Source organism: Bombina bombina, chromosome 2 (assembly GCF_027579735.1).
Source record: "Bombina bombina isolate aBomBom1 chromosome 2, aBomBom1.pri, whole genome shotgun sequence".
In the NCBI taxonomy this organism is placed as follows: Eukaryota; Metazoa; Chordata; class Amphibia; order Anura; family Bombinatoridae; genus Bombina; species Bombina bombina.
In genome coordinates this window covers 1,195,675,006-1,195,699,592 of record NC_069500.1, presented here as the reverse complement: position 1 = coordinate 1,195,699,592, position 24,587 = coordinate 1,195,675,006, and positions in this window count along the sequence as shown.

Genomic DNA, 24,587 nt, shown 5'->3' with positions numbered 1-24,587 from the left:
AACATTGAGTGAGGTGGGAGGGGCCTATTTACAGTTTATTTACCTCAGAGATTCCTGCTGTATTTGAGTGCTGTAAAGAGGTTTTTTTCCCCACAAATCGTTCCTAAAGGGCAGGTAGGCGCCACAGCAGAGCTGTGGCAAGGTGCTGAACGTTATTTTACCGGTTTTGAAGTTTTTTTCAATCTGTTTTTTACATTAAGGGGTTAATTGTTTATTTGCATAGTGGTGCAAAGTTACTAAGGCTTTATTATGCTACTGTAAAAATTTTGTTTGTTTACTGCTTTTTTACACTGTTTTGCAGAGTTTGTGCAGCTTTTTTTCTCTTAAAGGCACAGTTTTGTTTAAAATTTTATTTTCTTTGATTAAAGTGTTTTCCAAGCTTGTTTGTTTCATTACTAGACTGTTTAACATGTCTGACACCAAGGAAAATCCTTGTTCTCTGTGTTTAGAAGCCATTGTGGAACCCCCTCTTAAAATGTGTCCCACTTGCACTAATATGTCTATAAATTATAAAGAGCATATTTTAGCACTTAAAAATATTGCAATAGATGATTCTCAGTTAGAAGAATATGAGGGTTTAGCATCTAGCTCTCCCCAAGTGTCACAACCAGTAACGCCCGCACAGGTGACGCTAAGTACCTCTAATGCGTTGAATTCATTTACTTTACAAGACATGGCCATACTTATAAATAAAACCCTCACAGAGGTTTTCTCTAAACTGCCTGGTTTACAAGGAAAGTGTGACAGCTCTAGGTTAAGAACAAATGCTGAGCCGTCTGACGCTTTAGTAGCCGTATCCGATATACCCTCACAATGTTCTGAAGTAGGGGTAAGGGATTTGTTATCTGAGGGAGAGATTTCCGATTCAGGAAAGACGCTCCCTCAGACAGATTCTGATATGACGGCTTTTAAATTTAAGCTTGAACACCTCCGCTTATTGCTCAAGGAGGTATTAGCTACTCTAGACAATTGTGACCCTATAGTGGTCCCAGAGAAATTGTGTAAAATGGACAGATACTTAGAGGTCCCTGTTTACACTGATGTTTTTCCAGTCCCTAAGAGGATTGTGACTATTGTTACCAAGGAGTGGGATAGACCAGGTATTCCGTTCGCTCCCCCTCCTGTTTTTAAGAAAATGTTTCCCATATCTGACACCATTCAGGACTTGTGGCAGACTGTTCCTAAGGTGGAGGGAGCTATTTCTACTCTTTCTTCTCCAACCTATTGCATGCATTGTTCCTGTAACTACTGCAGCTGCTTTCTGGTTTGAGGCTCTAGAAGATGCTCTCCAGGTGGAAACTCCATTAGAGGATATTATGGATAGAATTAAGGCCCTTAAGTTGGCTAATTCTTTCATTACTGATGCCGCTTTCCAAATGGCTAAATTAGCGGCAAAGAATTCAGGTTTTGCCATTTTAGCACGCAGGGCGTTATGGCTTAAGTCCTGGTCTGCTGATGTGTCATCAAAATCTAATTTGTTGAACATCCCTTTCAAAGGAAAGACCCTATTCGGGCCTACACTGAAATAAATTATTTCAGACATCACTGGAGGGAAAGGCCATGCTCTCCCTCAGGATAAAACAAATAAGATGAGGACCAAACAAAATAATTTTCGTTCCTTTCGGAACTTCAAAGGACCCGCTTCAGCTTCCCCTGCAGCAAAGTAAGAGGGGAATTCTGTCCAATCCAAGTCAGTCTGGAGACCTAACCAGGCTTGGAACAAAGGTAAACAGGCCAAGAAGCCTGCTGCTGCCTTTAAGACAACATGAAGGGGTAGTCCCCGATCCGGGACCGGATCTAGTAGGGGGCAGACTCACTCTCTTCGCTTAGGCTTGGGCAAGAGATGTTCACGATTCCTGGGCTTTAGAAATTGTGTCCCAAGGATATCTTCTGGACATCAAAGACTCCCCCCCCAAGGGGGAGAGTTCACATTTCTCAATTGTCTGCAAACCAGACAAAGAGAGAGGCGTTCTTACGCTGTGTAGAAGACCTACATACCATGGGAGGGATCCGCCCAGTTCCAAGAGCGGAACAAGGGCTAGGTTTTTACTCCAACCTGTGTGTGGTTCCCAAAAAAGAGGGAACTTTCAGACCGATCTTGGATCTCAAAATTCTAAACAAATTCCTCAGAGTACCATCTTTCAAGATGGAGACTATTCGGACTATTCTTCCTCTGATCCAGGAGGGTCAATATATGACTACCGTGGATTTAAAGGATGCGTATCTACACATCCCTATTCACAGAGATCATCATCAATTCCTCAGATTCACCTTTCTGGACAGGCATTACCAGTTTGTGGCCCTTCCTTTCCGGTTCGCCATGGTTCCCAGAATTTTCACAAAGGTGCTAGGGTCCCTTTTGGCGGTTCTAAGACCACGGGGTATAGCAGTGGCGCCTTTTCTAGACAACATCTTAATTCAGGCGTTGACTTTCCAGCTAGCTAAGTTTCACATGGACATCGTGTTGGCTTTTCTGAGATCTCACGGATGGAAGGTGAACATAAAAAAAGAGTTCTCTCGTCCCTCACACAAGAGTTTCCTTCCTAGGGACTCTGATAGACTCGGTAGAAATGAAAATATTTCTGACGGAGGTCAGAAAATCAAAACTTTTAATCACTTGCCAAGCTCTTCATTCCATTCCTCGGCCATCAGTGGCTCAGTGTATGGAGGTAATCGGACTCATGGTAGCGGCAATGGACATAGTTCCTTATGCCCACCTACACCTCAGACCACTGCAACTATGCATGCTCAAACAGTGGAATGGGATTATGCAGATTTATCTCCTCAACTGCATCTGGACCAAGAGACCAGAGATTCTCTTCTCTGGTGGTTGTCTCAGGACCACCTGTCTCAGAGAATGTGTTTCCGCAGGCCAGAGTGGCTTATAGTAACGACAGATGCTAACCTGCTAGGCTGGGGTGCAGTCTGGAAATCCCTGAAAGCACAGGGCTTATGGTCTCGGGAGGAATCTCTCCTCCCGATAAACATTCTAGAACTGAGAGGGATATTCAATGCGCTTCAGGCATGGCCTCAGCTAGCTGCGGCCAAATTCATCAGATTTCAGTCGGACAACATCACGACTGTAGCCTATATCAATCATCAAGGAGGAACACAGAGTTCTCTAGCGATGATGGAGGTAACCAAAATAATCCGATGGGTGGAGGATCCCTCTTGCCATCTCTCAGCAATCCATATCCCAGGGGTAGAGAACTGGGAGGCGGATTTCCTAAGTCGTCAGACTTTTCATCCGGGGGAGTGGGAGCTCCATCCGGAGGTATTTGCCCAGCTGACTCAGCTATGGGGCACACCAGAATTGGATCTGATGGCGTCCCGACAGAACACCAAACTTCCTTGTTACGGGTCCAGGTCCCGGGATCCCCAGGCGGTACTGATAGATGCTCTAGCACTGCCCTGGTCCTTCATTCTGGCTTATGTATTTCCACCGTTTCCTCTCCTCCCACATCTGGTTGCCAGAATCAAGCAGGAGAGAGCTTCGGTGATTCTGATAGCGGCTGCGTGGCCACGCAGGACTTGGTATGCAGACCTGGTGTACATGTCATCTGTTCCACCGTGGACTCTGCCAATGAGGCAGGACCTTCTAATCCAAGGTCCATTCAAGCATCCAAATCTAACTTCTCTGCGTCTGACTGCTTGGAGATTGAATGCCTGATTCTATCAAAGCGTGGTTTCTCTGAGTCGGTAATTGATACCCTGATTTAGGCTAGAAAGCCTGTCACCAGGAAAATCTATCATAAGATTTGGCGCAGATATCTTTGTTGGTGTGAATCCAAGGTTACTCATGGAGTAAGATTAGGATTCCTAGAATTTTGTCCTTTCTCCAAGAAGGATTGGAGAAGGGATTATCAGTTAGTTCCTTAAAAGGACAAATATCTGCTTTGTCTATTCTTTTACACAAACGTCTGGCAGATGTCCCAAACGTTCAAGCGTTTTGTCAGGCCTTGGTCAGGATCAAGCCTATATTTAAACCTATTGCTCCACCATGGAGCCTAAATTTGGTTCTTAATGTTCTTCAAGGGGTTCCGTTTGAACCTATGCATTCCATAGATATTAAGCTTCTATCTTGGAAAGTATTGTTTTTAGTAGCTATCTCTTCGGCTCGAAGAGTTTCTGAGTTATCTGCTTTACAGTGTCACTCACCTTACCTAGTTTTCCATGCAGATAAGGTGGTTTTGCGTACCAAACCTGGGTTTCTTCCTAAGGTTGTTTCTAATAGGAATATCAATCAGGAGATTGTTGTTCCTTCTCTGTGTCCTAATCCTTCATCAAAGAAGGAATGTCTGTTGCACAATCTTGATGTGGTTCATGCTTTAAAGTTCTACTTACAAGCAACTAAAGATTTCCGTCAAACATCTTCATTGTTTGTTGTTTATTGTGGTAAATGGAGAGGTCAAAAGGCTACGGCTACCTCTCTTTCCTTTTGGCTGAAAAGCTTCATCTGTTTGGCTTATGAGACTGCTGGCCAGCAGCCTCCTGAAAGAATTACTGCTCATTCTACTAGAGCAGTGGCTTCCACATGGGCTTTTAAAAATGAGGCTTCTGTTGAACAGATTTGTAAGGCGGCGACTTGGTCTTCACTTCATACTTTTTCCAAATTTTACAAATTTGATACTTTTGCTTCTTCGGAGGCTATTTTTGGGAGAAAGGTTCTACAAGCAGTGGTGCCTTCCATTTAAGGTACCTGTCTTGTCCCTCCCTTCATCCATGTACTAAAGCTTTGGTATTGATATCCCATAAGTATGGATGAATCCGTGGACTCGATACATCTTACAAGAGAAAACAGAATTTATGCTTACCTGATAAATTTCTTTCTCTGTGATGTATCGAGTCCATGGCCTGCCCTGTCTATTTAAGACAGGTAGTATATTTTTGTTTAAAAAACTTCAGTCACCACTGCACCCTATAGTATCTCCTTTTTCTTCCTAGCCTTCAGTCGAATGACTGGGGGGTGGAGCTAAGGCAGGAGCTATATGGACAGCTCTGCTGTGGGTGCTCTCTCTGCCACTTCCTGTTGGGAAGGAGAATATCCCATAAGTTTGGATGAATCCGTGGACTCGATACATCACAAGAGAAAGAAATGTATCAGGAAAGCATAAATTCTGTTTTTGCTGCCTTGGATAATCATCATTAATCTCGTGAAGACTTTAAGATGATGATCATCCAAGGCAGCAAAATTAATTGCATTATTATAAATCACATACTAAAATATGCGGAATCAGAATATATCAGTATGTGATACGTGAGTGACTCATGACAATATGAGAATATATCAGTATTTTGTGACATGTGACTGACTCATGACAGTATCAGTAGATCAGTATTTTGTATCATGTGAATGGCATGTCACAAAATACTTATATATTCTTATATAAGTATTTGTATAACTCTTAACAATTGTTTAATACTATAAATGTTTAGAAATTTCATATCCACCATATATGGCAGTGAACAATTTTTTAGATAAAACGATTCAATGATTGAATAACCATTATTTATCTATCTATCTATCTATCTATCTATCTATCTATCTATCTATCTATATATATATATATATATATATATATATATATATATATATATATATATATATATATATATATATAAAAGAAGAAGTCCTGATGGACTGACTGACTGAATGACTGACTGACACATCAATGCCCAGCTCAAACCTCTAAGGGGAAAAAAAGGGGGTGCATTTTTTTATGAGGATACCTACAGTGGGCGCAATCAAATATAAGGCGCAGGTTTTGGCGCAAGCATGGGAACCACACCGCCCATAATTTCACCTCGCACATCGGGGTATTACATAAACCCCGCCGGCAGTTCATAAAGTGCCGTAAGTCAGATAAACTAGCGATGTCCAGAAATGAGCGTAAATACAAATTTCTGGAGTCGCCAGTGACTTACGGCACTTTAGAAACTGCTGGCGCCTAAGAAAAGTAAAAAAAATAACAAATCTCCCGTAAAAGTCTAACACGCCTCCCAAAAAAAAAAAAACGACACGTAAAACCCCTATATCCGCAATCCCCCCTCTCATTACTAAAATTAAATGTATTAACCCCTAGACCGACAACCCCCCACAAGGCAATATGCCTATTTAAACTATTAACCCCTATATCCGCCATCAAACCGACACCGCAAGTAATAACTAAATTATTAACCCCTAAACCGCCATAGCCCACAACGCAATTAACCTATTCAAGTATTAACCCCTAAACTGCCATAGCCCACATAGCCTATTAAATGTATTAACCCCTAATCTAATGTCGCCGCCACTATAATAAAGTTATTAACCTCTAAACCTAAGTCTAACCCTAACCATAACACCCCCCTAACAAATATTATTTAAATAAATCTAAATAAAATTAATATTATTAACTAAATTATTCCTATTTAAAACTAAATACTTACCTATAAAATAAACCCTAAGATAGCTACAATATAATTAATAATTACATTGTAGCTATTTTAGGATTTATTTTTATTTTAAAGGCAACTTTGTATTTAATTAACTAGTACAATAGTTATTAAATAAATTAAATTAATTAACTACAATTACTTAAAATTAAATACAATTAAATAAAATAATCTAAAGTATAAAAAAAAACACTAAATCACAGAAAATAAAAACAATTTACAAGAAGTTTAAACTAATTACACCTAATCTAAGTCCCCTAATAAAATAAAAAAGCCCCCCAAAATAATAAAATTCCCTACCCTATACTAAATTACAAATAGCACTTAAAAGGCATTTTTGCGGGGCATTGCCCCAAAGTAATTGCCAATAGGATTGAGCTCGTATTCTATTGGCTTATTGGAACAGCCAATAGAATGCAAGGTCAATCCTATTGGCTGATTGGATCAGCCAATTGGATTGAACTTCAATCCTATTGGCTGATTGCATCTTGGATGACGTCATTTAAAGGAACCTTCATTCTTCAGTTGGACGTCGAATGAAGAGGATGCTCCTCGTCGGATGGAAGAAGATAGAAGATGCCGCTTGGATAAAGACTTCTGCCCATCTGGAGGACCTCTTCTGCCCGGATTTGATGAAGAATTCTGCCCGGATCGGATGAAGACTTCTGCCTGGCTGGGTGAAGACGGCTCAAGGTAGGGTGATCTTCAAGGGGTTAGTGTTAGTTTTTTTTAAGGGGGGATTGGGTGGGTTTTAGAGTAAGGTTGGGTGTGGGGGTGGTGGGTTTTAATGTCGGGGGGTTGTATATCTTTTTTTACAGGTAAAAGAGCTTTTTACTTTGGGGCAATACCCCGCAAAAGCCCTTTTAAGGGCTATTTGTAATTTAGTATAGGGTTGGACATTTTATTATTTTAGGGTTTTTTTTATTTTATTAGGGGGCTTAGATTAGGTGTAATTAGTTTAAACTTCTTGTATTTTTTTATTTTCTATAATTTAGTTTTTGTTTGTTTTATGTACTTTATTTTATTTAATTGTATTTAATTTTAGGTAATTGAAGTTAATTAATTTAATTTATTTAATGATAGTGTAGTGTTAGGTGTAATTGTAACTTAGGTTAGAATTTATTTTACAGGTCATTATTATTATTATATATTTTAACTAGGTAGCTATTAAATAGTTAATAACAATTTAATAACTATTGTACCTAGTTAAAATAAATACAACGTTGCCTGTAAAATAAAAATAAATCCTAAAATAGCTACAATGTAATTATTAATTATATTGTAGCTATCTTAGGGTTTATTTTATAGGTAAGTATTTAGTTTTAAATAGGAATAATTTAGTTAATAATATTAATTTTATTTAGATTTATTTAAATAATATTTAAGTTAGGGGGGTGTTAGGGTTAGGGTTAGACTTAGGTTTAGGGGTTAATAACTTTATTATAGTGGTGGCGACGTTGGCGGTGGCAGATTAGGGGTTAATACATTTAATAGGCTATGTGGGCTATGGTGGTTTAGGGGTTAATACTTGAATAGGTTTATTGCGTTGTGGGTTAATGGTGGCTTAAGGGTTAATAGTTTTAAGAGGCAGTTTGCGATGTTGGGGTTGGCGGATTTCAGAGTTAATAATTTAGTTATTACTTGTGGTGTGGGTTTGATGGTGGATATAGGGGTTAATAGACTTTATTAGTTATTGCGGTGGGGGATTGCGGTTGACAGGTAGATAGACATTGCACATGCGTTAGGTGTTAGTTTATTTTTACAGGCATTTTCGGGAGTTACGGTTCTCCCATACTCAGCGCAAGGCCTGCTATGGCTGCCTTTTATGGCAAGGTAAAAATGGAGTAAGATTTCTCCATTTTCGCCACGTAAGGCCTTGAACTGGATATTGGATACCGATTTACAACGCGGTCCCATGTTAGCCTATAGGAGTAATAATTGCGATCGACGGGTGAAATATACGCATGTAACTTGCATGCTACGCCGTATATGTAATACCAAAATCGCGTAAAAACTGGCGGCGGAGGATTTTGCGGGCGACGCTGCATATGTGATGGAGGCCAGTATATCTAAAAAACCGACAATGTTACAGATGTGAAAATTGGTATTTAGATTCTCCTTGAAAAATAAAGAAACATGTGTTTTACCATTTCCCAAAAATCCACTTAAGGGGGGTCCAAAGGGGGGCTGATTTATGAGGATACCTATATCTCAAAAACCGACAATGTTACAGATGTGAAAATTGGTATTTATATTCTCCTTGAAAAATAAAGAAACACTTGTTTTACCATTTCCCCAAAATCCACTAAAGGAGGGTCAAAAAGGGGGGGCTGATTTATGAGAATACCTATATCTCAAAAACCAAAGATGTTACAGAGGTGAAAATTGGTATTTAGATTCTCCTTGAAAATTAAAGAAACGTGTTTTACCATTTCCCCAAAATACACTTTAGGGGGGTGTAAAGGGGGTGGCTAATGTATGAGGATACCTATATTTTAAAAAGCAAAGACGTTACAGACCTAAAAATTTGTATTTTTATTCTTCTTTAAAAATAAAGAAATACATGTTTGAACATTTCCCAAAAATCCACTTAAGGGGGGTCAAAAGGGGGGGACTGATTTATAAGGATACCTATATCTCAAAAAACAATAGACATAAAAATTGGTATTTAGATTACAAAAAACAAAGGCCTAGATTTGGAGTTTGGCGGTAGCCGTGAAAACCAGCGTTAGAGGCTCCTAAAGCTGGTTTTAGGCTACCTCCGGTATTTGGAGTCATTTAAAAAAGGGTCTAACGCTCACTTTTTAGCCGCAACTTTTCCATACCGCAGATCCCCTTACGTCAATTGCGTATCCTATCTTTTCAATGGGATTTTTCTAACTCCGGTATTTAGAGTCGTGTCTGAAGTGAGCGTTAGAAATCTAACGACAAAACTCCAGCCGCAGAAAAAAGTCAGTAGTTAAGAGCTTTCTGGGCTAACGCCGGTTCATAAAGCTCTTAACTACTGTACTCTAAAGTACACTAACACCCATAAACTACCTATGTACCCCTAAACCGAGGTCCCCCCACATCGCTGCCACTTGATTAAATTTTTTTAACCCCTAATCTGCCGACCGCCACCTACGTTATACTTATGTACCCCTAATCTGCTGCCCCTAACACCGCCGACCCCTATATTATATTTATTAACCCCTAACCTGCCCCCCACAACGTCGCAGCAAGCTACCTACAATAATTAACCCCTAATCTGCCGACCGCAAAGCGCCGCGACCTACGTTATACTTATGAACCCCTAATCTGCTGCCCCTAACACCGCCGACCCCTATATTATATTTATTAACCCCTAATCTGCCCCCCACAACATTGCCTCCACCTGCCTACACTTAGTAACCCCTAATCTGCCGACCGGACCGCACCGCTATTATTATAAAGTTATTAACCCCTAATCCGCCTCACTAACCCTATAATAAATAGTATTAACCCCTAATCTGCCCTCCCTAACATCGCCGACACCTAACTTAAATTATTAACCCCTAATCTGCCGCTATTCTAATAAATGTATTAACCCCTAAAGCTAAGTCTAACCCTAACACTAACAGCGCCCTAAATTAAATATAATTTTAATCTAACAAAATTAATTAACTCTTATTAAATAAATTATTCCTATTTAAAGCTAAATACTTACCTGTAAAATAAATCCTAATATAGCTACAATATAAATTATAATTATATTATAGCTATTTTAGGATTAATATTTATTTTACAGGTAACTTTGTATTTATTTTAACCAGGTACAATAGCTATTAAATAGTTAAGAACTATTTAATAGCTAAAATAGCTAAAATAATTACAAATTTACCTGTAAAATAAATCCTAACCTAAGTTACAATTAAACCTAACACTACACTATCAATAAATTAATTAAATAAAATACCTACAATTACCTACAATTAAACCTAACACTACACTATCAATAAATTAATTAAATACAATACCTACAAATAACTACAATGAAATAAACTAACTAAAGTACAAAAAATAAAAAAGAACTAAGTTACAAAAAATAAAAAAAATATTTACAAACATAAGAAAAATATTACAACAATTTTAAACTAATTACACCTACTCTAAGCCCCCTCATAAAATAACAAAGCCCCCCAAAATAAAAAAATGCCCTACCCTATTCTAGATTACTAAAGTTCAAAGCTCTTTTACCTTACCAGCCCTGAACAGGGCCCTTTGCTGGGCATGCCCCAAGAAGTTCAGCTCTTTTGCCTGTAAAAAAAAACATACAATACCCCCCCCCAACATTACAACCCACCACCCACATACCCCTAATCTAACCCAAACCCCCCTTAAATAAACCTAACACTAAGCCCCTGAAGATCTCCCTACCTTGAGTCGTCTTCACCCAGCCGAGCCAAATTCTTCATCCAAGCGGAACAAGAAGAGGTCCTCCATCCGGTAGAAGTCTTCATCCAAGCGGGGCAGAAGAGGTCTTCCATCCGATTGAAGTCTTCATCCAAGCGGGATCTTCTATCATCATCCATCCGGAGCGGAGCGGCAGGATCCTGAAGACCTCCGACGCGGAACATCCATCCTGGCCGACGACTGAACGACGAATGACGGTTCCTTTAAATGACGTCATCCAAGATGGCATCCCTCGAATTCCGATTGGCTGATAGGATTCTATCAGCCAATCGGAATTAAGGTAGGAATATTCTGATTGGCTGATGGAATCAGCCAATCAGAATCAAGTTCAATCATTTAAAGGAACCGTCATTCGGCTAGTAGGCGTCGGGAGAAGAGGATGCTCCGCGTCGGATGGAAGATGATGGCTCCATAAGAAAGAAGATTGAAGATGCCGTTGATAGAAGACTTCATCCGGATCATGGACCTCTTCAGCTCCCGCTTGGATGAAGACTTCAGCCAGATCATGGACCTCTTCAGCTCCCGCTTGGATGATGACTTCAGCCGGATCATGGACCTCTTCAGCCCCCCGCTTGGGCTTGGATCAAGACATCGGAGGAGCTCTTCTGGATCGATCGGTGAACCTGGTATGGTGAAGATAAGGTAGGAAGATCTTCAGGGGCTTAGTGTTAGGTTTATTTAAGGGGGGTTTGGGTTAGATTAGGGGTATGTGGGTGGTGGGTTGTAATGTTGGTGGGGGTATTGTATGTTTTTTTTTACAGGCAAAAGAGCTGAACTTCTTGGCGCAAAGGGCCCTGTTCAGGGCTGGTAAGGTAAAAGAGCTTTGAACTTTAGTAATTTAGAATATGGTAGGGCATTTTTTTATTTTGGGGGGCTTTGCTATTTTATTAGGGGGCTTAGAGTAGGTGTAATTAGTTTAAAATTGTTGTAATATTTTTCTTATGTTTGTAAAAAAATAATTATTTTTTGTAACTTAGTTCTTTTTTATTTTTTGTACTTTAGATAGTTTATTTCATTGTAGTTATTTGTAGGTATTGTATTTAATTAATTTATTGATAGTGTAGTGTTAGGTTTAATTGTAGATAATTATAGGTATTTTGTTTAATTAATTTATTGATAGTGTAGTGTTAGGTTTAATTGTAACTTAGGTTAGGATTTATTTTACAGGTAATTTTGTAATTATTTTAACTATTTTAGCTATTAAATAGTTCTTAACTATATAATAGCTATTGCACCTGGTTAAAATAAATAAAAAGTTACCTGTAAAATAAATATTAATACTAAAATAGCTATAATATAATTATAATTTATATTGTAGCTATATTAGGATTTATTTTACAGATAAGTATTTATCTTTAAATAGGAATAATTTATTTAATAAGAGTTAATTAATTTCGTTAGATTAAAATTATATTTAACTTAGGGGGGTGTTAGTGTTAGGGTTAGACTTAGCTTTAGGGGTTAATACATTTATTAGAATAGCGGTGAGCTCCAGTCGGCAGATTAGGGGTTAATAATTGAAGTTAGGTGTCGGCGATGTTAGGGAGGGCAGATTAGGGGTTAATACTATTTATTATAGGGTTAGTGAGACGGATTAGGGGTTAATAACTTTATAATAATAGCGGTGCGGTCCGGTCGGCAGATTAGGGGTTAATAAGTGTAGGCAGGTGGAGGCGACGTTGTGGGGGGCAGATTAGGGGTTAATAAATATAATATAGGGGTCGGCGATGTTAGGGCAGCAGATTAGGGGTACATAGGGATAATGTAAGTAGCGGCGGTTTACGGAGCGGCAGATTAGGGGTTAATAATATGCAGGGGTCAGCGATAGCGGGGGCGGCAGATTAGGGGTTAATAAGTGTAAGGTTAGGGGTGTTTAGACTCGGGGTACATGTTAAAGTGTTAGGTGCAGACGTAGGAAGTGTTTCCCCATAGCAAACAATGGGGCTGCGTTAGGAGCTGAACGCAGCTTTTTTGCAGGTGTTAGGTTTTTTTTCAGCTCAAACAGCCCCATTGTTTCCTATGGGGGAATCGTGCACGAGCACGTTTTTGAGGCTGGCCGCGTCCGTAAGCAACTTTGGTATCGAGAGTTGCAGTTGCGTTAAATATGCTCTATGCTCCTTTTTTGGAGCCTAACGCTGACATTCTGTGGACTCTCAATACCAGAGTTATTTTTATGGTGCGGCCAGACAAAAGCCAGCGTTAGCTACGCGGGTCCTTACCGACAAAACTCTAAATCTAGCCTAAAGAGAATTAACATAAACTCAAGAAGAGAGTGCAACCTGGGGCGCGATCCGATATAGATCGTAGTTTGCGGCGCAAGCGAGGGAACCCGCGTCGCCCGCAGTTTCAGCTCGCAACTCGAGCTATCCCATATACAGCGCCGTCAGATGCTAACGTGCCGTAAGTCTGACAAACCAGCGATTTCCAGAAATCTGCGCAAGTACAAATTTCTGGCGTCGCCAGTGACTTGCGGCACGTTAGAAACTGCCGGCGCCTACAAAACCCGACTAAAGTCTAAATCACCCGCACTGTCTAACACGCCTCCCTAACATAGCCCAACACGTCTAACCCTCTATCCGCTATCCCCCCTCACTATCCTAACAATAAAATATGTATTAACCCCTAAACCGCCGCCATCTATATTAAATCTATAACCCCCCTAAAGTGAGCCCCTAACACCGCCGCCATCTACCTTACCTACCCCCTAAAGTGAGCCCCTACCCCGCCGCTATCTATTTTAAAATTATTAACCCCTAATCTAATCCCCCTACCCCGCCGCAATCTATATTAAATTATTTAACCCCTAAAATACTAAACTATCCCTACCACTAAACCTAAGTCTTACCCTACAAATAGCCCTGAAAAGGGCTTTTTGCGTGGCATTGCCCCAAAGTAACAGCTCTTTTGCCAGCCCTTAAAAGGGCTTTTGGCGGGGCTTTGTCACAAAGTAAACTGCTCTTTTGCCTACAATCTACATCCCCCTACACCGCGGCCACCTATAATAAATGTATTAACCCCTAATCTAATCCCCCTACACCGCCGCCAGCTATATTAACTATATTAACCCTAATTATATTAGGGTTAATATAGTTAATATAGTTATTATATTATATATATTAACTATATTAACCCTAATTATATTAGGTTTAATATAGTTAATATCGTTATTATATTATATATATATTAAGTATAATAACACTATCTAACTCTAACATCCTAACTAAACTCTTATTAAAATAAATCTAATATTAATATTATTAATTAAAATATTCCTATTTAAATCTAAATACTTACCTATAAAATAAACCCTAAGATAGCTACAATGTAATTAATAATTACATTATAGCTAGGTTAGGGTTTATATTTATTTTACAGGTAAATTGTTAATTATTTTAACTAGGTATAATAGTTATTAAATAGTTATTACCTATTTAAGAGCTACCTAGTTAAAATAATTACCCAGTTACCTGTAAAATTAATCCTAACCTAAGTTACAAATACACCTACACTATCAATAAATTAAATAAACTACAAATATCTATCTAAAAATACAATTAAATAAACTAAACTAAATTACAAAAAAAAACAAACACTAAATTACAAAAAATAAAAAAAGATTACAAGATTTTTAAGCTAATTACACCTATTCTAAGCCCCCTAATAAAATAATAAAGCCCCCCAAAATAAAAAAATTCCCTACCCTATTCTAAATTAAAAAAAGTTCAAAGCTCTTTTACTTACCAGCCCTTAAAAGGGCCTTTTGTGGGGGCATGCCCCAAAGAAAACTGCTCTTTTGCCTGCAAAAATAAAACACAATACCACCCCCCAACATTACAACCCACCACCCACATACCCCTAATCTAACCCAAACCCCCCTTAAATAAACCTAACACTACCCCCTAAAGATCTCCCTACCTTGTATTCACCCAGCCGGGCCGAACCGATCCAGGCGATGTGTTCCAGCAAGCGGCAGAGAGTCTTCTTCCATCCGGGCGATGTCTTGAAGCAAGCGGCAGAGAGTCTTCTTCCATCGGCGACGTCTTCAAGCAAATCGGCATCTTCAATCTTCTTACTTTGCTCCTCCGCCGCGGAGCATCCTTCCGGCACGAAGGAAGGAATCAGCCAATCGGATTGAACTTGAATCTGATTGGCTCATTCAATCAGCCAATCAGATTTTTCTACCTTATTTCCTATTGGCTGATAGAATCCTATCAGCCAATCGGAATTCGGCGGACGCCACCTTGGATGACGTCATTTAAAGGAACCTCATTTGTCGGGAAGTCGTCGTGCCGGAAGGATGCTCCGCGGCGGAGGAGCGAAGTAAGAAGATTGAAGATGCCGATTTGCTTGAAGACGTCGCCGATGGAAGAAGACTCTCTGCCACTTGCTTCAAGACATCGCCCGGATGGAAGAAGACTCTCTGCCGCTTGCTGGAACACATCGCCTGGATCGGTTCGGCCTGGCTGGGTGAATACAAGGTAGGGAGATCTTCAGGGGGGTAGTGTTAGGTTTATTTAAGGGGGGATTGGGTTAGATTAGGGGTATGTGGGTGGTGGGTTGTAATGTTGGGGGGTGGTATTGTGTTTTATTTTTGCAGGCAAAAGAGCAGTTTTCTTTGGGGCATGCCCCCACAAAAGGCCCTTTTAAGGGCTGGTAAGGTAAAAGAGCTTTGAACTTTTTTTAATTTAGAATAGGGTAGGGAATTTTTTTATTTTGGGGGGCTTTATTATTTTATTAGGGGGCTTAGAATAGGTGTAATTAGCTTAAAAATCTTGTAATCTTTTTTATTTTTTGTAATTTAGTGTTTTTTTTTTTTTGTAATTTAGTTTAGTTTATTTAATTGTATTTTTAGATAGATATTTGTAGTTTATTTAATTTATTGATAGTATAGGTGTATTTGTAACTTAGGTTAGGATTTATTTTACAGGTAACTGGGTAATTATTTTAACTAGGTAGCTCTTAAATAGGTAATAACTATTTAATAGCTATTATACCTAGTTAAAATAATTAACAATTTACCTGTAAAATAAATATAAACCCTAACATAGCTATAATGTAATTATTAATTACATTGTAGCTATCTTAGGGTTTATTTTATAGGTAAGTATTTAGATTTAAATAGGAATATTTTAGTTTATAATATGAATTAGATTTATTTAATAAGAATTTAGTTAGGGGTGTTAGGGTTAGATAGAGTTAATATAGTTTATATAAATACTATAGTAACTATATTAACTATATTAACCCTAATATAATTAGGGTTAATATAGTTAACATATATAATGTAATAACTATATTAACTATAATATACTTAGGGTTAATATAGATAATATAGCTGGCAGCGGGGTAGGTAGATTAAATTAGGGGTTAATAATTTTAATATAGATGGCGGCGGTGTAAGGGGTTCACATTAGGGGATAGATCAGTTAGATGGTGGCGGTTTTAGGGGCTCACAGTAGGGGGTTAGTTTATGTAGATGGCGACGGTTTAGGGGTTAAATACTTTATTATGGATTGCGGCGGGGGATCGCGGTTGACAGTGAGATAGACATTGCGCATGCGTTAGGTGTTAGGTTTATTTTAGCAGATTGCGGTTGACAGGGAGATAGACATTGCGCATGCGTTAGGTGTTAGGTTTATTTTAGCAGCCAGTTTAGGGAGTTACGGGGCTCCAATAGTCAGCGTAAGGCTTCTTACGGCTGCTTTTTGTGGCGAGGTGAAAATGGAGTAAGATTTCTCCATTTTCGCCACGTAAGTCCTTACGCTGTATATTGGATACCAAACTGCGCAGGTTTGGTATACCTGCCTATGGCCCAAAAAACTACGGGCGACGGCAGAAATATACGCGCGTAACTTCTAGGTTACGCCGTATATAGGATATTAAACCCGCGCAAATATTGGCGTCGCCGACTTTTGCGGGCGACAATTTTTATCGGATCGACCCCCTGAAGGGCATACACATGAGGGCACACGTCATTGCGAGTGGTCGCGTTTTTTTTTATTTTTTACAAATCACAAAATGCAAACGAGTGAAGCTAGTCACCCTATATGGTTTAAAAACTATTACTTGGAATTTATTGTATTTACAGTATATTGTGTTTGGTGCACATTTATTTTTAGCTCTATTCATTTACCCGAGGTCTTCACGTGCGTTAAATTGACAAGCGCAAATATTGATTGGCTCAGCGGTGCGCGTTTACTTTTCAACTTGAAGTTAGTGTTAATTGCTATATTACAATATTGCAACTGCACTATTGTTATAAATGCGCCACTTGTAATCTAGCCCTTTATGTGTAATTCTATTTTAGTTTTGTTACCCTTTGGCAGTTTAATATCCATAAGCAATTTATATTTTGTGTTTCTTTTTGTACATGAATTGCATATCAAAATCATCAGAGTTCATTTATTTTGTATGCAGATAACTGAAACGAAAATATTACACAGTATCGAGGAAAAACATTTTCCTTTTGTTTTATTCATATTCAAGGAATATAGCCAATTTGGGTAGAAAAGGTTTTGTTATAAAAAGATAAAATTATCAGCAATCTGCCTTTGAATAAACAATTAAAAAGAAAAGAAAACATGTTACTGCTTTCCACAATCACTAGTTTAGATAAGAATTGGTGCATTGGAGCGTTAATGTTACCTTTTTATATGACATTATAAAAAAAAAGAAGATGATAAAACACAAAAGATTAAGAGCATCTTGTTTACCGAAAACACGACTTGAAAACAGTGTTGACAATATATTATTAAAAAAAATGTTTGTTTAATCTTTAACTGTTTTATATTTACATTGTGTAAAATGGCTGTCCAAGTAAAACCCAAGGATGACAATAAATCCCTTTTCTTCTTTATATCTGGTAACCACAAACAGTTTAATGAATCTTAAAAAGGAACACTCAAAACGTCTGAAATGTTCGATACTGCCTACAGTACATTAGTTCAAGACTTAGGGGGATATCTATCAAGCCATCAACTGTGTTGCATTCGCTGGCATCAATACGTTCACCTAACATTGCGGCCGCGTATCTCAATACGCTCTCCTTATTTATGAAAAAAGCCAGCAAAAAGATACGCACCAAGTACGGGGCGATGAGCATTAGATTGTTGTTAACTAGCATTCATCGATCTTGCATCTATTCGGCTTTTTTTATACCCTGTCACTAAACGCTGAAACTATACCAAAATGTTTAACTCCTATCCCACTGCTCCCCGACCCTGTTGCAACCTAAATAAACTTATTAGCCCCTATCCCACCGCTCCCCGACCCCGCCACAACCTAAATAAACGTATTAACCCCTATCCTGCTTCTCCCCGACCCCGCGGAAACATAAATAAACTTATTAACCGCTATCCCGCCGCCCCGCCACAACATTATTTAAAGTAATTAACCCCTATCCCGCTGCTCCCCGACACCGCCGCCACTAAATAAATTTATTAACCCCTAAACCTCTGGCCTCCCACATCACTACCACTAACTAAACCTATTAACCCCTAAATCGTCAGCCCCCCACATCACCAAAAACTAAATTAAGCTATTAACCCCTAAACCTAACAACTCCCCATTAAATTAATATTACAACATCCCTATTTTAATATAAATTAAAACTTACCTGTAGAATTAAAATAAACTATGCCCTACCCTAACTATTATACTATTATACTGCAATTAAATTAAAATACCAACTAAATAAATTAAATTACTTATTTAAAAAAACCTAACCCTACTCAAATTATTTAAATCTACTATTAAACATTATTAAAAGTACTAGATTACAGAAAAAAACAAACAATAAGTTACAAAAAAAAAAAAACACACTAAATTACGTAAAATTAAAAATTACACCTAATCTAATAGCCCTATCAAAAATAAAAAAGCCCCCCAAAATAATAGGATTTAAGCTCTCATTCTATCGGCTGATTAGAACAGTCCATTGGATTTGTGCAGCTCTCATCCTATTGGCTGATTGAAATCTTTCAGCCGATAGGAATGCAAGGGACGCCATCTTGGATTGGATCACTTGCATTAAAGTTCCAGTTTACGGCTGCGATCGTATGAAGAGGATGCTCCTTGCCGGATGTCTTCAGGATGGACCCGCTCCGCGTCGGATGGATGAAGATAGAAGATGCCGTCTGGATGAAGAATTCTTGCCGCCTGGATGAGGACTTCTCTGGCTGGATGAAGATGGATCCTTCAAGCGGGACTTCAAGAACTGTAAGTGGATCGTCGGGGGTTAGTGTTAGGTTTTTTTAAGGTTTTTTTTGGGTGGGTTTTATTTTTAGATTTGGGTCTGGGCATGTAAAAAAGCTAAATGCTTTTTTAAGGGCAATGCCCATACAAATGCCCTTTTCAGGGCAATGGGGAGCTTAGGTTTTTTATTTGGGGGGGTTGGTTGGTTGGGTGGTAGGTTTAACTGTTGTGGGGTATTTTTATTTTTTTGCAAGATAGGGATTTTTTCATTTTAATTTAATGTTAGGGGGTTGTTACGTTTAGGGGTTAATAGCTTAATTTAGTTTTTGACAATGTGGGGGGCTGACGGTTTAGGGGTTAATAGGTTTAGTTAGTGGTGGTGATGTGGGAGGCCAGAGGTTTAGGGGTTAATAAGTTTATTTAGTGGCAGCAGTGTCTGGGAGCGGCGGAATAGGAGTTAATACATTTTATTTAGGTTGCGGCGATGTCGGGGCAGCAGATTAGGGGTGTTTAGACTCTGGTTTGTGTTAGGGTGTTAGGTGTAAACGTTACTTGTTTTCTACCATAGAAATCAATGGGTTATATGTCTTCGTCTTGCAGCATCAAACATAAGCTTTCACTGCTTTCAGACTCCCATTGATTTATATGGCATCCACGGCCTCCATGGTGGCGGAATAAAAACCAGATATGCTGAGTCGAAAAAGATGCAAGCATACCTGTTAAAAGTTTCATAACTGGTAAAAAGTGTCAGATAGGGGGGCGTGTCCTAACAGCGATCCTGATCGGTCGCAACTTCCAAGAGCTCTGATAGATAAGCTTATAATCCGCCGATTACAGGCACCACCGTACAGCCAAAGCATAAAAATTATATAGTCAGAACGTACGTTAGCTCTTTAGAGGGCTTATAGCTAACACTTGGGCTGTATTTCTGGCATCAGGACTCAGGAAAGGACATTAAGGGACTGGAGCGGCGGCTCAATAACGGCGGCGCTTCCCCCTCGGTAGATCCGAGGTACTCGTTCCTAACTGGGAATTCAAGCTTTGCTAATTTGGTGTGGAGTGTTACCAGGTCTGCAGCAGAGGGAATTATCACACCTTTTCCAAAAAATATTTTATAAGGTGATGCTTAAAATGGCGCCTATGGCGGGAGAAGCCTACCTGCATCAACTAGATGAGAAGCTGGAGAGAATTAAAATGTTGTTCCACAAATTAATGGACAAAGCTCCATATGACTGCTTGATAAAAATCCTGCAAGACAGAGAAAACCATGCCACGCGCCTAATCGAGCCATTGACTGCAGGATGCAACACCGACACAGAATCTTTACATCAAGCAAAGCAAACTGACTGGCCACAACCGCTGAAAACTTATACAACAGCCTGTGTGGTGCAAACTACTAAGCCGCTGCCGAGAGTGTTCTCAATACTAGAAAATCAATATGCCGTCTATATGCAAGAGCTTCAGGATGAAGAAGCACAAGAAAATTTTTCAATCAACCCTCCTCGATTGAGTGGCCGATCTCAAAAATCAAGCTGGGCTACAGTTCAGCCTGCATCCCGGAGGCTAAAGGAGCAAGACACGGCAGGGATATCTCTTCAACGATCTCAAAAATCAAGCTGGGCTATAGTTCAGCCTGCATCCCGGAGGCTAAAGGAGCAAGACACGGCAGAGATATCTCCTCAACGGCCTATAAAACCGCCGCTGTCAACTGCCGTTCCACATTGGAGTCAAGATGAGAAGTCACCCCATTTTCTACCACAAGCACTTTATAAGAAGCATAAGACACTAAAAGTATTCAGTACTTACTCCCGCAATAATACAAATATCTTCATCGCAGAAAAGGGCTAGAATACAGAAACGCTGGATATACAGAGTTGAGCAGTCGTTCAGTTTTCTGGTTCAGTTATAACTTTGCTTATCTTATTAATGGGACTATATTGAGTTGATTATAAGAGACTCACTTTGAAAGGTGTTATGATGGCAGGGACCTCTGTCGCTAAATGTTTTGTTTTGTTTTTTATGATGTTTAAGTTGATAGTATACATGTTACTATCAGTATATTGCAGACGTACATCTTACCTCACCTCCCAGCACTATAGTGATGACACTGGCGGGATACTTTCTGTAACGACAGAACTATGACATGCCACCAATTTATCTTATGAAATATAGCTTTAATATATCAGCTAATCATATCATGTAGTAATAGCAGTCATGTCATACCAACCTTACTGATATAGACATTTACATATCATGAAAACCTTCCATCCTGTTATTGATAATCACAATTTTGACTTAAAAAGTTTGTTTTACGTAGGGTCTTATTATTAAAAAAGAAACCAAGAAAAAATGTGAAAAATATTATTTATATCTATATCTCCCTATTGGATGTGTGCAGCATATTATATCATCTTCATAGAACCTGGTTTACTCGACATTAATTTTTCATTTAACAACCCAGTTAGGACCTTTTTTCTTTACTGACGCCCTCACCCCATTTTGTACAGCTATTTGTTTGTTTTCTGATAAATGGGCAATTGCAGTTTTAATATTTATCCAGTTTTGTATATGTTTTGTTTGTACTTATTCATCCCTACATGTCTCCTATATATTGTACGTACGGATCCAAGAGTGGTCCATAATATGTCTAAAAGGGACTAAGAAGAGGAAAATCAAACAAGAACCACAAGAATGTTTCAGATAGAGCCGAATGTGTATTCAGAACATCTGTAATGACGTAAGCATTGATCTGCGTCAGATTGAGACCGGCGGATTGTATGTTACATCACAAATTTCAACTTTTGCCGTTCTTTAGGCTTTGATAACGAGGTTGAATCAATCTCGCAACAATTACGATGCGGAATTCTGGCGTATTTGCGGTTGACACGTTGATAGATAGGCCTCTTAAAGGAATAATATACACTAGATTTATCTTTGCATAAATGTTTTGTAGATGATTGATTTATATAGCCCATCTGGGTGTGTTTTTGTAAAAATGTATAGTTTTGCTTATTTTTTAATTACATTGTGCTGATTTTCAGACTCCTTACCAAGCCCCAAAGTTTTATATGTATACTGATGTATACAGACTTCAGACTGCTGCTGTTTGTATAATGGGTCTTTTCATGTGCAGGGGAGGGGGAGGTTCTGCTATCAGCCCCTGTCAGTGGGTGTCCCAGGCTAATCTTATCAACAGTGCTAAATTGGGAGCTTCTAAGTAAGTTTTAAAAAGGTTTTATTCCGGATTTTTAGATCAGTACCTGTGCATATTATTCTTTGTAATAGTGTCTATTACATGCAGTTAAATTAAAATTGATTTATACTGCCCCTGTAAAAGGACATGAAATCCAAAAAATGTCTTCCATGATTCAGATAGAGAATACTATTTTTAAAAAGTTTCCAATTTACTTTTATTATTAAATTTGCTTCAGTCTCACACTATTCTTTGTTCCAGAGATATCTAGATAGCTATCACATGTCTGGAACACTACATAGCAGGAAATAGTACTGCCATCTAGGGATCTTGCTAATGTATTTCTTCGTTGCAAAACTGATGCTATATAGTGCTGCAGACACGTGCACACTCTTAAGTTTACCTTCCTGCTTTTCACCAAAGGATAACAAGAAAATGAAGAGAAGTTGATAATAGAAGCAAAATGGAAAGTTGTTTAAAATGTTATGTTCTATATAAATCATGAAATACATTGTTTGACTTTTATGTTCCTTTAATATATTACTATGTTGGTAACAAAGAAATTTGTCAGCAGCAATCTTTTTCAAACTGATTTTCCCCCCCCAAGCAATTTACAACACTTGGTTTTATAAGTTTTATAAATATTAAGTTAAAGTTGTAGTTTTGATCTCACATTAATTACATATCTCTCCAGCTGACTAATCATGTAGTTAAAGGGACAGTCTACTCCACAATTTATATTGTTTTGCATAATCAACATGGTTATATTAATATACTTTTTACGCCTTTACTTTGTATCTAAGCCTCTGTAGAAAGCCCCCTTATTTCAAGGGACAGTCTACTCCAGAATTTGTATTGTTTGAAAAGATCGATAATCCCTTTATTACCCATTCCTCAGTTTTGCATAACCAAACATGGTTAAATTAATATACTTTTTACCTCTGAGATTACCTTGTATTTAAGCCTCTGCAAACTTCCCCTTATCTCAGTGCTTTTCACAAACTTGCATTTAGCCAATCAGTGCCAATTAGTAACTTTACGGGAGTGAGCACAATGTTATCTATTTGGCCCACATGAACTAGCGCTGTCTAGCTGTAAAAATAGTCAAATTGCACTGAGATAACAGGCACATTTTAAAGGCTTAGAAATTAGCATATAAGCCTATCTAGGTTTAGCTTTCAACAGCGAATACCAAAAGAACAAAGCCAATTTGATGATAAAGGTAACTTGGAAAGTTGTTTAAAATTGCATGCCCTATATGAATCATGAAAGTTTAATTTTGAATAGACTGTCCCTTCCAGTTCTGTTGACAGACTTGGATTTTTTGTTATCTATATTACACACATGAACTAGCCCTGTCTAGCTATGAAAAACTGTCAAAATGCACAGAGATAAAAAGAGTCTTTCAAGGGCTTAGAAATTAGCATATGAGCCTACCAAGGTTTATCTTAAAGAATACCAAGAGAACAAAGTAAATTTGATGATAAAAGTAAATTGGAAGTTGTTTAAAATTGCATGCCCTATATGAATCAGGAATGTTTATTTTTTACTAGACAGTCCCTTTAATAGATGGACTTAGGGGACAGCTTCACTATAACTGTCTTATTTAGGCTATTTCTGTCTTTATATATAGATAGTGAGAGAGTGAGTGAGTGTGAGAGAGAGTGAATGAGAGTGAGTGAGTGAGTGAGTGAGAAAGAGAGAGAGAGAGAGAGAGAAAGAGAGAGAGAGAGAACTCACCCAAGTATTTCTAGGAGACGGTGCAACAATACTATTTTCAGATTTATCAATGCAAAAGGCAGGACAATAAATAATGAATCTTCTTATTCATGTATACAGGGAGTGCAGAATTATTAGGCAAGTTGTATTTTTGAGGATTAATTTTATTATTGAACAACAACCATGTTCTCAATGAACCCAAAAACTCATTAATATCAAAGCTGAATATTTTTGGAAGTAGTTTTTAGTTTGTTTTTAGTTTTAGCTATTTTAGGGGGATATCTGTGTGTGCAGGTGACTATTACTGTGCATAATTATTAGGCAACTTAACAAAAAACAAATATATACCCATTTCAATTATTTATTTTTACCAGTAAAACCAATATAACATCTTAACATTCACAAATATACATTTCTGACATTCAAAAACAAAACAAAAACAAATCAGTGAGCAATATAGCCACCTTTCTTTGCAAGGACACTCAAAAGCCTGCCATCCATGGATTCTGTCAGTGTTTTGATCTGTTCACCATCAACATTGTGTGCAGCAGCAACCACAGCCTCCCAGACACTGTTCAGAGAGGTGTACTGTTTTCCCTCCTTGTAAATCTCACAT